At 40.6% G+C, this 14,571-nt stretch overlaps 1 long non-coding RNA gene across 1 annotated transcript in view; it reads right to left on the bottom strand.

Annotated features, from left to right (window-relative positions):
• Positions 1–8,840: 8,840 nt before the first annotated feature.
• LOC126108131 (uncharacterized) overlaps positions 8,841–14,571 on the bottom strand; it is a 35,751-nt gene continuing 30,020 nt past the window's right edge. Inside the window, exon 3 of the long non-coding RNA XR_007523508.1 lies at positions 8,841–14,256. This is a non-coding gene — a long non-coding RNA (uncharacterized LOC126108131). The remainder of the gene's footprint in view (positions 14,257–14,571) is intronic.

Below are 14,571 nucleotides of genomic sequence, written 5' to 3'. Positions count from 1 at the left end.
AGAACAATGCTCTACCGCAACGTGCAGCCGAACGCAGAAACCACATGGGTCAACTGAAACGATGGCCAGTCCACGAACAAAGACTGGGAAAACCGGGGGTGAACCGGTGGTGAATGGGCGGGACTTGTTCCGGTGGGGGTGAGTGGGCGGGACTTGTTCCCGGTGAAATCCTAGCGCTGACGATTCCTCAGTATACCCCCATCCTCTCCAGTAACTCCCAACAAGCATCTCCTCCACAAGAATTGCATTTTTGAGATCACCGGCATATGTCGTTGGTTAAAGTCAAATCTGGTTGTATTTCTAGTCTTTGCCTTTCAAACAAGTCACAAACAATTTTGGAAAGCCTGTATCGAGATTACTGTAGTGCAACCCAGTTTACTTTTACTTTCCTGTTTATTTTTCTTCTCTGTCCAACTTGCAACTTGATCCACTTGATCTTTGCATGTTAGTTTAGCTTTTTGTATCGAGTTACAAGCATCATTCAATCTTTGTTTTAGATTGCAGCTTTATGTGGATCAAGTGTAAGTAGCACAATGCAGGGTGCTTCACGTCAAAGTACTTCCCGCGTTTCGTCTCACCCAGTGGATCTCGTGAATTATGACGAAAAGTTAAATGACATGAATATATGCTTTCGTACCAACTGGTTCGGGATTAGTCTTCCCTCCCTCCCAGTATCGCTATGACAATTTTTTTTTCTTTGTGTACGGCGTCAGCCTGTCCATTGCTCTCAGTTTTGGAAATCCAGGCTAGCAGAAGACGGCAGGTGGCGTAATGGAGGCGATTCTAACTCAGCCACCTGCTCGTATTGTAGAGAGAGAGAGAGAGAGAGAGAGAGAGAGAGAGAGAGAGAGAGAGAGAGGCACGTCAGCCGACAACAGCTCCCGAGTCGGTGCAGTGCGACAGCATATCTGGTAGCTATGAGACGGCCATTGACTTGTGTCAACAACTTCAGTGTAAGACGAGTTTTTTTTTTTTTTTCTTTATTGTGATTTCATTCCCCTGCCCCATATGGGCAGGGGAGGGCTGTCAGCAGCACAATCCGCCGCTCTTCAGCCGAGTGACACGACAACTAAAACAAGAATAAAATAATACATACATAAGGAGATAAAAAAGGAGAACATAAAACAGAGTAAGGGGAGAAAATGGAGGTAAAAATACACTGACACGTAGACATTCATTGGGGACAGTTAAAAAAGTCACCAGAAAGTTAAAAAACACAGTTGGCGATTCTTAAAACACAGATAAGACACTGGATGCGCATGCACAGGTTAAAAGTTGGCCACAGTATTAAAAACACTCCGAAACAACACACTGAAAACCCACTTGGAGCACACACGACGAAGAATAAAACTACCAGGTGGGACCTGCCGAGGGAAAGGGCAGAGAGGATGGAAGAGGAGGGAAGAGCATGGGGCAGCTGGGGAAGCAGCGGGATGAAGAGAGGAGAGGCAACCGTGGGTTCACGAAGAGGCAGGAGACACATGGGGCAGGAGAGGAAAAGGGAAGACAGGGCAGGAGGGAGCGCAGAGACACTGAAAGAAGGCACAAGAGATGGAGGGGGAGTAGGAGGGGAAATCCGCTCAGAAGGAGGGAGGGGGAGGAGAGGGAGCCCTGAGGAGGAGGCAGGAAGAGGGGGTTAGAGCTTGTAGGAAGGGTAGATGTCAGGGCGAAACTCATCATCTGGGAGGGGTAGACGGTGGAAGTTGTGTTGGGAAAGGAGATCGAGGGTGTGGAGATGGAGAGAGGGAGGGACACAACGGTAAAGGCGCGGCAACTGGTTGGGAGTGGAGAGGAAGGGAGACACCAGGGGGTGAGGGGGATCGAGGCGGCGGACAATATATAGTGTGCGGATGTGTTCAAGGAAAAGGAGAAGGTGGGGGAAGGGGATGAGGTCATAGAGGATGCGTGTTGGGGACGGAAGGCGGATGCGGAAGGCGAGGCGGAGTGCATGGCGTTCGAGGATTTGGAGGGCTTTATAGAACTGGGGAGGGGCGGAAATCCAAGCGATGCTGGCATAACAAAGGATGGGGCGGATCATGGATTTGTAGGTGTGAAGGATGGTGGAAGAATGCAGACCCCACGTCTGGCCGGACAGGAGTTTCAGGAGGCGGAGGCGGTTGTGAGCTTTGTTTTGGATGGTAAGGAGATGGGGAGTCCAGGTGAGGTGGCGGTCGAGTGTGAGGCCAAGGTATTTGAGGGTAGGAGTGAGGTGGATAGGACGGCCATGAATGGTGAGGTAGAAATCATGGAGGCGGAAGGAGCGGGTGGTGTGGCCTATGATGATCGCCTGTGTAAGATGAGGACCCACAGTCCAATATACTTTTAATTCTGTTTTACCCTATGGACTTCCAACTATTTGTGATGGTATTTTGTCTTTTCAGTCCGTTAAATTTCATGACAGATTTTACAACCTGATGATGAGAGCATTGTCTCTTGAAAAGCGTTGTTAAAACATATGTATAAGAATTGCGGTTGAATCCTAACAGTGATAACCAGAGAGAGATGCACCAGCCTGCGTGTCAGAGTAGCCGGACTCACATAGTACGGACTGCCGCCGACAGATGGCATGCGCGAGCTGCAAAGCATAAGGCTTTGTGTAGTGAAAAAATGGCCCTGGTGATGCAGTGACTTCTGCAGCACATTTAGCCGTGTATATTAAACAAGTGCACTCAGCCGTCTAATGCACTGCTAAAACTAATTAGTAGCTTCAAATGAAGCATGTCAGATATTTAGAGACAAATTCAAGGTAAATGAGTCGATAAGTGTTTGTTGTGGCGAGCGTGAAACAGTTTTCCCCCTGCTATCCTTTATTAATATCGAAAGCAGAGTTCGCAGTTCTTGTTGTGGTATCGAGTTTCAACACCTCTTTTCGTAATTAACATTAAATTAGGCCACCAAAAACTGTGACGACGAGGACGACAACACGCCGAATCTATATAGTGACAAGCACCCGAGCAGAAACTTCCGCAATAAACGTGAAGGCAAGCTCAAAGTGAAAATATTCTCTGATAGCTATGGACCTGAAATTGCAAAAATACGTTACAGTCATTGTATACAAACAACTAGTATTATCAAACCAGGTGCACCCATCCAAGAATTCAATAGAAAGTGAAAATGATTCTCATATTGTCGTCATAGCTGCAGCCAATAATGTATATAAAAACGATCTCCACAGTGCAACACGAAACCTTAAGGCAATACTAAATTCAACAAAAGAGAAATCAGTCCAATTCACCGCTTGGTGCAACCAGTGGTTCCTCTGTGTTAATCCCTCCAAGACCCAGGCAATCATCATAGGCCGCACCACTCCCTCCTTCTGCCTCCATGATTTCTACCTCACCATTTATGGCCGTCCTATCCACCTCACTCCTACCCTCAAATACCTTGGCCTCACACTCGACCGCCACCTCACCTGGACTCCCCATCTCCTTACCATCCAAAACAAAGCTCACAACCGCCACCGCCTCCTGAAACTCCTGTCCGGCCAGACGTGGGGTCTGCATCCTTCCACCATCCTTCACACCTACAAATCCATGATCCGCCCCATCCTTTGTTATGCCAGCATCGCTTGGATTTCCGCCCCACCCCAGTTCTATAAAGCCCTCCAAATCCTCGAAAGCCATGCACTCCGCCTCGCCTACCGCATCCGCCTTCCGTCCCCCACGCGCATCCTCTATGACCTCATCCCCTTCCCCCACCTTCTCCTTTTCCTTGAACACATCCACACACTATATATTGTCCGCCGCCTCGATCCCCCTCACCCCCTGGTGTCTCCCTTCCTCTCCACTCCCAACCAGTTGCCGCGCCTTTACCGTTGTGTCCCTCCCCCTCTCCATCTCCGCACCCTCCATCTCCTTTCCCAACACAACTTCCACCGTCTACCCCTCCCGGATGATGAGCTTCGCCCTGACATCTACCCTTCCTACCAACTCTAACCGCCTCTTCCTGCCTCCTCCTCAGGGCTCCCTCTCCTCCCCCTCCCTCCTTCTGAGCGGATTTCCCCTCCTACTCCCCCTCCATCTCTTGTGCCTTCTTTCAGTGTCTCTGCGCTCCCTCCTGCCCTGTCTTCCCTTTTCCTCTCCTGCCCCATGTGTCTCCTGCCTCTTCGTGAACCCACGGTTGCCTCTCCTCTCTTCATCCCGCTGCTTCCCCAGCTGCCCCATGCTCTTCCCTCCTCTTCCATCCTCTCTGCCCTTTCCCTCGGCAGGTCCCACCTGGTAGTTTTATTCTTCGTCGTGTGTGCTCCAAGTGGGTTTTCAGTGTGTTGTTTCAGAGTGTTTTTAATACTGTGGCCAACTTTTAAGCTGTGCATGCGCATCCAGTGCTTCTCTGTATTTTAAGAATCGCCAACTGTGTTTTTTAACCTTCTGGTGACTTTTTTAACTGTCCCCAATGAACGTCTACGTGTCAGTGTATTTTTACCTCCATTTTCTCCCCTTACTCTGTTTTATGTTCCCCTTTTTTATCTCCTTATGTATGTATTATTTTATTCTTGTTTTAATTGTCGTGTCACTGGGCTGAAGAGTGGCGGATTGTGCTGCTGACAGCCCTCCCCTGCCCATATGGGGCAGGGGAATGAAATCACAATAAATAAAGAAAAAAGAAAAAAAAGAAAAGAAAAGAAACAAAAAGAGACTGTTACACGAGACATAGCATGCACCTTAATAACAGAGGCAAGAAGATTCTGTGCCAAAACATCAGAATGACACTGAAAGCTTTTGACCACCAAGAAGTAATTGCTGCTCTTCCAGTTCCTTGCTTGATGCAAGCAGAGCCTGAAGATATGGTTACTCCTATAGCAGCAGTAGAGGCGGAAGCAGCAATTGTACCTACACACATAACAAATGCTGCTGTAGCAGTACCTACCACACTTCATCAGCAAAGATTCAACAGCAGCAGCAGAAGACGAAGCAACAACCTTATCTCCTCAGTCACCAGATGCCACAACAGTTCTTCCAAACACCATAACAGCACTTCCATCCATTCCTATAGTTGCAGCCTCATCTACAATATCACCACAAGGAGGGAAGAGTAGGCATACAACAGTAGATGTGCTACCACTCCAAGTGAACAAATTTTTTTAGTAAAAGGCAACAAGAGGCAGAAATCCAAAAGATAAGCCTTGTAAAAGGTTTGAAAACCAATCACCATAGTGTTCAGTGTGTAAGCAATAGTAGTGTGGATCTTAAAAAAGGTTATCTTAACATTAAAGGACTGAAAGATAAAGAACTTATCATAAATGAGTTTGGTCTTGATAACCAGTTTGATATTTTTTGTCTGAGTGAACACTGGACTAATGAGAATGAACTTGCAGTTACCAAATTTGACAATTTTAGTACAGTAAATAGCTACTGTAGGATAGAGCACATTAGAGGTGGTGTGGCAATTTATTCCAACCAGTCACTCAATTGTACAATAACCAAACTAGACCTAAATTCCTTGTGTGATGAACAGCACTTTGAAGTTATGGGTATAATCATTAATAGTCATAAGCTAATAATAGTATCCACGCACAGATCACCAAAGGGAAGCATTAACATATTTTTTAGAAAAAATGGACATGCTACTGAGTGAATTAAGTAATATTAAATGGCTACACTATGATATTGCAATAGCAGGTGATTTGAATGCTGATTTTGATGTTACTAAATGGAAGGGTAGTGTTGCAGATCTGGAAAACTTACGAAGACAATACAATTTACATCATGTCAGTAACAGGCCCACAAGAAAAAAAGCATGTTTAAACACCTTTGTAATCTTCAAGATCACTGAAAACACATGTGAAGTTGTAGTGTTCCTATTCTCTGACCATGACTCCGTATCTCTAAATTATGCAAGTAAAATTCCCCTCAATAGGAGCAATGCAAACAGACCTGTCCCAACAGCTGTGATTACCAGACCCGTAACTGAGGATAAAATTAACACATTTCGTAATTCCCTTGCTGACAGAGACTGGTTTGGCCATTGCAGTGTCGATTGACATTACACTTCAAGTAATGACCTGCCAGCCAAAATAATATTTGATAGATTTTTTAATACATTCTTGACCCTATTTAACTACAATATCCCCATAAAGAAAATCAAAATAATGGACAGCAGCCACAAATCCAGATCTCAAAACAGACAAAATATATGTGGTACACTAAACAGCTGACAGATCTAAAGAAACAAGTTCTGTTACTGTGCAACATATACAATAGTATGAAGTCTGGCTATGCCAAATCAGCCTATGTGGAATGTAGGAATGAATACAAAAAAGCCAATCTGCAAGCCAAAAAAACCTAAAATGCCAACAGCATACATAATTCCACCAATAAATGCAAAACCACTTGGAAAGTAATTAACAGTGCTGCCACATATACTAAAAAAGACAAAATTAATATCCCACCTCAAACACTCAATGAGTTTTTCATTAATTCAGTGAAAGAAATAGGAGACACAATTATTAAACCAGACATTAGTCCATCAGAGTTACTCTCTCAAAATTGGGGTGGACAGTCACTAAATACAAGCACACTAACCTACTCTGAAGTATCGCTGAGATTCGTACAAGGGGTCATAAAACAACTGAAATCATCTGATAGCTTAGATATATATGGCATATCATGCAACCTGCTAAAAAAGTGTGTGATTGCATTCTGTACCCTTTAACAGATGTGAAAATTACCGAACTATCAGTTTAATAAGTCACAGCTGCAAAATACTAACGCGAAATCTTTACAGACGAATGGAAAAACTGATAGAAGCCGACCTCGGGGAAAATCAGTTTGGATTCCGTAGAAATGTTGGAACACGTGAGGCAATACTGACCCTACGACTTATCTTAGAAGAAAGATTAAGGAAAGGCAAACATACGTTTCTAGCATTTGTAGACTTAGAGAAAGCTTTTGACAATATAGAATGGAATACTCTCTTTCAAATTCTGAAAGTGGCAGGGGTAAAATACAGAGAGCGAAAGGCTATTTACAATTTGTACAGAAAGCAGATGGCAGTTATAAGAGTTGAGCGGCATGAAAGGGAAGCAGCGGTTGGGAAGGAAGTGAGACCGGGTTGTAGCCTGTCCCCGATGTTATTCAATCTGTATATTGAGCAAGCAATAAAGGAAACAAAAGAAAACTTTGGAGTAGGTATTAAAATCCATGCAGAAGAAATAAAAACTTTGAGGTTCGCCGATGACATTGTAATTCTGTCAGAGACAGCAAAGGACTTGGAAGAGCAGTTGAATGGAATGGACAGTGTCTTGAAAGGAGGGTATAAGACGAACATCAACGAAAGCAAAACAAGGATAATGGAATGTAGTCGAATTAAGTCGGGTGATGCTGAGGGAATTAGATTAGGAAATGAGACACTTAAAGTAGTAAAGGAGTTTTGCTATTTGGGGAGCAAAATAACTGATGATGTTCGAAGTAGAGAAGATATAAAACGTAGACTGGCAATGGCAAGGAAAGCGTTTCTGAAGAAGAAAAATTTGTGAACATCGAGTATAGATTTAAATGTCAGGAAGTCGTTTCTGAAAGTATTTGTATGGAGTGTGGCCATGTATGGAAGTGAAACATGGACAATAAATAGCTTAGACAAGAAGAGAATAGAAGCTTTCGAAATGTGGTGCTACAGAAGAATGCTGAAGATTAGATGGGTTTATCACATAAATAATGAGGAGGTATTGAATAGAATTGGGGAGAAGAGAAGCTTGTGGCACAACTTGACTAGAAGAAGGGGTCAGTTGGTAGGACATGTTCTGAGGCATCAAGGGATCACCAATTTAGTATTGGAGGGCAGTGTGTTGAGTAAAAATCGTAGAGGGAGACCAAGAGATGAATACACTAAGCAGATTCAGAAGGATGTAGGCTGCAGTAGGTACCGGGAGATGAAGCTTGCACAGGATAGAGTAACATGGAGAGTTGCATCAAACCAGTCTCAGGACTGAGTACCACAACAACAACAACCCTTTAACCCATTGCATAAACAAGTGCTTACTTGAGGGATATTTCCTGATGAGTTAAAACTGTCTAGGATCGTCCCAGTATACAAAAAGGGAGATAAAGACTCTCCATCTAGTTACAGGCTTATTTCAATAGTACCCGCATTATCCAAGGTAACAGAATGCATCACGTACCAACAATTATCATCTCACTTTGAGAATCTGGGAATAATTAATGCCACACAATACGGGTTTAGGAAGAATCTGTCGACCATCCACGCAATCGACACGGTAGTCAGTTACATTCTCAAAGTTTTTGAGACCAAAGGCTTTGCTCAGGTCTCATTCTGTGACCTAAGCGATGCCTTCGACTGTGTCGAGCACACACCCCTACTACAGAAACTAGAATTCTACGGCATCAAAGGAAACTGTCTCAGACTATTAAAAGCTTATCTCAACAACTGTAAACAGGTAGTTTGTGTTGGTAAGGAAATGTCAAACACAGAAATGTTAAAAGTAGGTGTGCCCCGGGGATCTGTACTGGGCCCCTTCCTGTTTCTGATAATGATTAATGACCTCCCCTCATTTATTAGATGCATCACTGTATTATATGCAGATAATATGACTTTTCTTCATATCAGTAACAATCTTAACGATCTTAAAACCTGTGTTGAAAATACACTCACTCACGCAGCATATTGGTTCAGAGCAAATGGTTTCCTGCTAAATGAAAATAAAATGCAGCAGATAATCTTCACCCTAAGAGACGAGCCACTATCTGATGACCCTAGTTCTGTTAAATTCCTGTGAGTTTATTTAGATGAAAAGTTATCCTGGGGCCAACATGTAAATTATATTAGTAGTAAGCTATCTAGAGTAATTTATTTATTAAGACAACTCAGAAATTATGTACCTGAAACATACATCAGATTATCTTCTTTTACATTTTTCCAAAGTATAATATCCTATGGCATTATCTTGTGGGGTAACTGTAGTCATATACATGACATCATTTTATTGCAGAAGAAAGCCATTAGGATAATTACAAATTCTTCACAAAGGGCTCACTGCAAACCCTTATTTACTAAACAAAAAATTATGACAGTAATAAACCTCTATATATACAAGTCTTAATCTTTACGAAGAACAAACTACAAGATGTGAAACGTAGAGAAAATGTATATTGTTACAACACAATAAGCATCAAACACATATACACGCCTCGCCACAGATTATCAAAATCAATAAATAGCTATGAAGTCACAGGGCACAAACTATTTAATAAGCTGCCACATGTTCTACAGGATCTTCCTAAACATACAATCAAAGAAAGACTGCATGAATGGTTTATTGCCCACCCATTCTATGATATCAATGAATTCTTCAACTGTAAAATGCAGTAATCCAACAGATGACCCACTGTACATTTATTGTAATATAAGCTAAAATATTTCAGTAGTCAATACCTTATCACACTGTATTATAAATTGTACCTTCATTGGACGTCAATTGCTGTAATGGCCTAAAGACAATAAAATCTTTATTATTATTATTATTATTATTATTATTATTATCATCAAATACTCACAGGGGTCAGAGGAACCAATATTTTGTAAGTGCAAGGAAAAATCTATCGTTAATTTAAAGCTCTGTATCGACTTCTTATTCCTCCTACTTGGTACTACAAAAATACGACCAATGTCTTTTTTTAATACAAAATAAAGCATTGGATTCAAATATATATGCACGCTACCTTAGTAAATAGAATCGATAAACGTGCCTATATGATTATGCATGCCTTTTATTTTTGTCAGATGTATGCTATAAAATTTTGTCTGCAATTGTTCTATGACGTTATAAGAATCATTAAGAAAGCACAAGAGAATACAATATTTTTGAAATGTATTCAAACAAAACTACGTCTATGATCAAAATGAGTATGTAGGAAACAGTAACAACTGTAGTTGTCTTAATACAACTCATTTTAGCAACCAGGTTGCAATTGTAATAATAGTCTCCAGGTAACAATGGTTACTAAATAAAAGATCATAAATTTGATACTTGCATAGCATGAAATTTACTTTTTGTACAATATATTGTGTTGTACAAAGTACAATTTACTATCATGAGCCTCCTAAATATGAGTTTAAACACTACTTTACAGTCAATAAGGTCAATTTTTTTTACCAGTCATGATAACTTTCTATGGTACCACTCACTATTTCTCATTTTATGCCCTTACAGTGTCAGTTTTATCTCCAAAATTTCTATTTTGTAATTAAATTACCATCAAACCATCCTGTTAGCTCTTCTGACTTTTTTTTGCTCTTCGAATGGATTGGAAACTAAGTAACAGAAATGTAGAAAGACAAAAGACCATAAATGAATAAATTTAACTGAATCATTAAGTCAAGTTCCTGCAACCTTTCCCATTGTGACCAAGATAAACCCAAAAACAAGAAAATGTATAAGGACTTTTGCTGCAGTGGTCAGGCACTGAAATTAAAATAATGAGCCTAGAGATGCTCCTGACAGTAGCCTGAAATTAGCTGAATTAGGTGTAAACAGCAGTTGCGTGCTCACGATCATGGGGAAATTGTGAACATCATTTCTGCACTACCAATAATGAACATGGTTCTAGGTTTGCTGGGGGATTTGGTCACCAAATTTAAATTAGTTTTGGAATATGGCTTTCAAATAAATGGTTGTCATTACACTACATGAAGGTAAACCATATGCTGGAAAAGTCACTACAGCAGATATATAAGACAAGTTTTTTAAATAAGTTGCATTTCCAGGTCCAAGAAAGGAAAAAAAGAAACAGGTTTTTGACCTGAAGGCTAAGATGCAGTTTTGTACTGTAAAGACAGTTTATCAACAGAAAAGTTAAATCTCACCCAATACCTGTTAACAGAAAGGGGAATGGTCCATAACAGAAGTGAACATCTACACTTAGTATCTGAAAATGTTTGAGGGAATGTATTTACTATATAGTATTGCTGAAAGTATTGTTCTACTTTGAAGACAATCTGTACACTATTATTTGTAATACATGTTGTTAAAAATATCCTGAAGAAATCTTATTTTTGCATTTATATCCACTTAAATTAAAACTGTTTTTAACAGGTCTATACAAATAAAATTTCAAAGTAAACCTGCATTACTGAACTAGAACAATTTGTTTAAACTACTTATTAACCACTGATTTACTTTTTTGATGGCTAAAAAGTTACCCACGGAATTCCACGTAGTTAAAATAAGTGTTGTCTAAGACTAACCTAAACTTAGCCAGAATGGCAGTGTAACTTTATCAGTATAAATATTAAAATATTACAGCAATAGGTTAACTTGTCTACATTTTCACTATCAGGAGCATTCAGTAACTTTAACTACAGAATGTACCACAGTTGACTGCATTTCCGCTCACACATTCGTGATTTCAACATAAATTGTCAGATTATGAAGAGAAATAAAAATAGCAATTACAATACAAAATGTGCATGACATTTACATGAAATAACCTTCAAATTTCACCATGTTTTGAAACAAGTATTCTTCAAAAGGGTGGCCTACTTGTGAACCATCACTGCAGGAACTTATCTCTTGCACGCTTCCCGTGAGACTCACATTCCCAACTGTCCACAATTCTACATATGTAATGTATCTTATAGACATTTGCCCATTCACTCATTACTCGCGCACGCTTTGGCGATTCCCGTATGAGTTTGGGCAACGCATTCACACAGATGAAGGTCAATAGGTGGGTAGCCTTTAACTATATATATGAAGACAGTAACTGTGCTGGTTGGGGCACACATTTTCAGCTGTCCACATCGAGGTATATCAACAACACCTGTCGGCAGCTGAGGTTTTCAGTTAGTCATCATTTAATCCAGGGAATAGCTGCACGGTCATCAACAGTATTCTGTTCTTTCAAGAACAGTTACTGTCTTCATATGTATGTATAAAAGCCTATTAAAACCAAGAGAAACAAATTAAAGAAAGCAAATGAAGCACAAGGAAGAAACAAAGGTGATGGTAAAGCACAAATGTCTAATATGTACACAGGTTGAAGGATGAAGTTTTTATTTATCTATGTATCATTCTTAACCCTTGACAGGGACAGAGTCTGCTTGCAAAATGTAACAAATATTACACGAGATAATAATAACATCCCACATTCAGAAAGAAACATGGAACAAAAATTTTATAAAAATCTCTGTAAGTCAAACAGAAATGAGATTATTTGAAGAGAAAATGTTACCACAGATTTTGTGCCTCAAGATATTAAAGATAACCTAATGAAGTTTGAATGTCAATTTTCCAAATTACTTACTAAAACGTGATTTTGGAAGTCACAGATTCTGCAATAATTTTCTCATAGCCATGCTTCTACTGCCCTGTGTCACTACACCCTGGTATCTTTTATTTGCCTCATTTAGAAGCATATGTACTCTTGTTGCCAAAAAAGTGAATTATTTTCTTCTGTACACTGTGGCAGGATAGGAAAACTGCTTTCTCCTCCACTGATGCAAACACAGAAGTGGCTATATCAGAGACCAAAAATTCACTTGTGAGTAACTTCTTCTTGTTGCTTCTCAAATGAACCTTTGCCATTTGCAATACACTGAAAACCTCACTTGGTGGCTGAATAAGTGAGGCATCTATAAAGGACTTCAGATGTAAAAGCACGTTCACAGACGTACAGGGATTTTCTTTGGATGCGATTAGGCTCTCCTCTCAAAGTGCATGGCGCTCCGTAGCTTGCCTAACATTGTGACAACATAAATAGTAGAGAGACTGGTGCTCATCATCACACACCATGTTACAAGTGGCTCGTCAACTTCCTCGGCACACTTATCCCCATCTTCACTTACAAATTACCCCACTAATTCTGCCAGGAATCTACTGTCTTAATTTTCATTATCAGTGGTATAAGTAAAGAATTAAGAAAGAGTAATAATCATCAGTGCTGTTTTCAGTTCTGATGGTGCTGATACTGGATTTTTGAAGAAGACCATTGAAAACAGATTTCCTAAAGCATCTTGTGCAAATCTACTTGTTAGCAGAAATTTAAAATTCTTCTCATTCACGAATGTGTCCTGCAATTCCAAAATACCTACAGTTGACAAAACTACAAAGACTGAACTGGTTTCCAGGCACCCTTCAGGCCAATTTTCAAGTTTTCAAATAAACACAGAGTGTCCTCCAGATGACAGAGAGCCTCACTGTATGTTTGTTCATCAGAGCGACTCAGAGCCATAACTGGAGCTCTACATGTCATGAGTCGAAACCACTTATGAACGTGCTTGAGAAACCGTGCTGTGGTTAAAGCATTTTCCTGCAGTTTCTCTGTCCTGACACCATACTCAATGGCTGCTGCAGTCTGGCTGTTAATTAGGGCAGTAGCCAAGCCAACTTTCATTTTATGATAAAGGTTTGGCATCAAACACCTCTCATGCAGTTGTGGTGCAAGTTTAAGACTTAAACCATTGTCTATCTCAAGCAACTGTTTTACACGATTTATATGTACCTCATTACAAGGTAGATATCGTTCCTCGACAACATTTTGTGAAAGGAAGTCTGATTGCCTGGTGACTAAGTGGTTCCTCATATTTTCAAAATACCATACAGCTTAATTTTGCCCTCCCATATCTGACACGATGTAGTGAACATCGATACCGAGTGCCTCAGATTCACTAAATGCTTATAGTGATGTTTTTGACATGAGAACTGGAAAATGATGGCCTGTGTAATGGTAACCTATTGTTTGTTTCCATTTTCAGGTAATACCACCCAGCATAAAAACTAATGCTCCAATCATATTCCAATGATGGAATGATACGACCCTCATCCATGAGGAAAGGAGCACATTTTTCATCCGGCAGCATGAGGTCAAACTTAACTTTCAGGAAAACTCATTAGCTCCCTCAGTATACCAGGTCTAAATTGTACATTCTGTAGCAAACATCTCGAGGTTCTGTCTGAAGGAAACGGAAATTTATTTTCTACCACGTACTACCACAAGCTAGTCTTAATTCTCAGCCCTTTCTGGAGTGATTCCACTGACCATTTGCTACCTTTACATGTCCCCTTTGTTAATACTGCAAACAGATCTGCACCAAATAAACCATGCAGGCTGGCAAGAAAGTTGTCTTATTCTAAACACACTCTTGTCTCCCCCCTTTCTGAGAGAAGTTGAGTTTTCTCTTCAAAGCTAAAATTTCAGCCCGAAGCTGTTGTACTAGGTTCTTCAGAGTGGTGACTTCATCTCCTGTTGCGTCCAGGTTCTCTGGAGGACTGATGTCACTGGTCACATTCGAAGGCTCTCCATTCTGGAACACAAATTTGCAATATTACAATCCTCAAAAATGAAAAAGTATTTAATACTATAATATGCTTTCAAGCAGCCTGGAATTGTTTCTCAGTAGGATGTGGTATGTGATTTAAGGATTCATAAGATGCCAAAATCTTAGTTTCAAAGGAGAGAAGCAAATCTGTGACAATATGAGTGGTAAAATTCCAGGTGGGCTCTTTTTGTTGTTGTCTTCAGTCCTGAGACTGGTTTGATGCAGATCTCCATGCTACTCTATCCTGTGCAAGCTTCTTCATCTCCCAGTACCTACTGCAACCTACATCCTTCTGAATCT

This window comes from Schistocerca cancellata, chromosome 11 (assembly GCF_023864275.1).
Source record: "Schistocerca cancellata isolate TAMUIC-IGC-003103 chromosome 11, iqSchCanc2.1, whole genome shotgun sequence".
Taxonomy (NCBI): Eukaryota; Metazoa; Arthropoda; class Insecta; order Orthoptera; family Acrididae; genus Schistocerca; species Schistocerca cancellata.
This window is presented reverse-complemented; position numbering and strand designations above follow the sequence as displayed.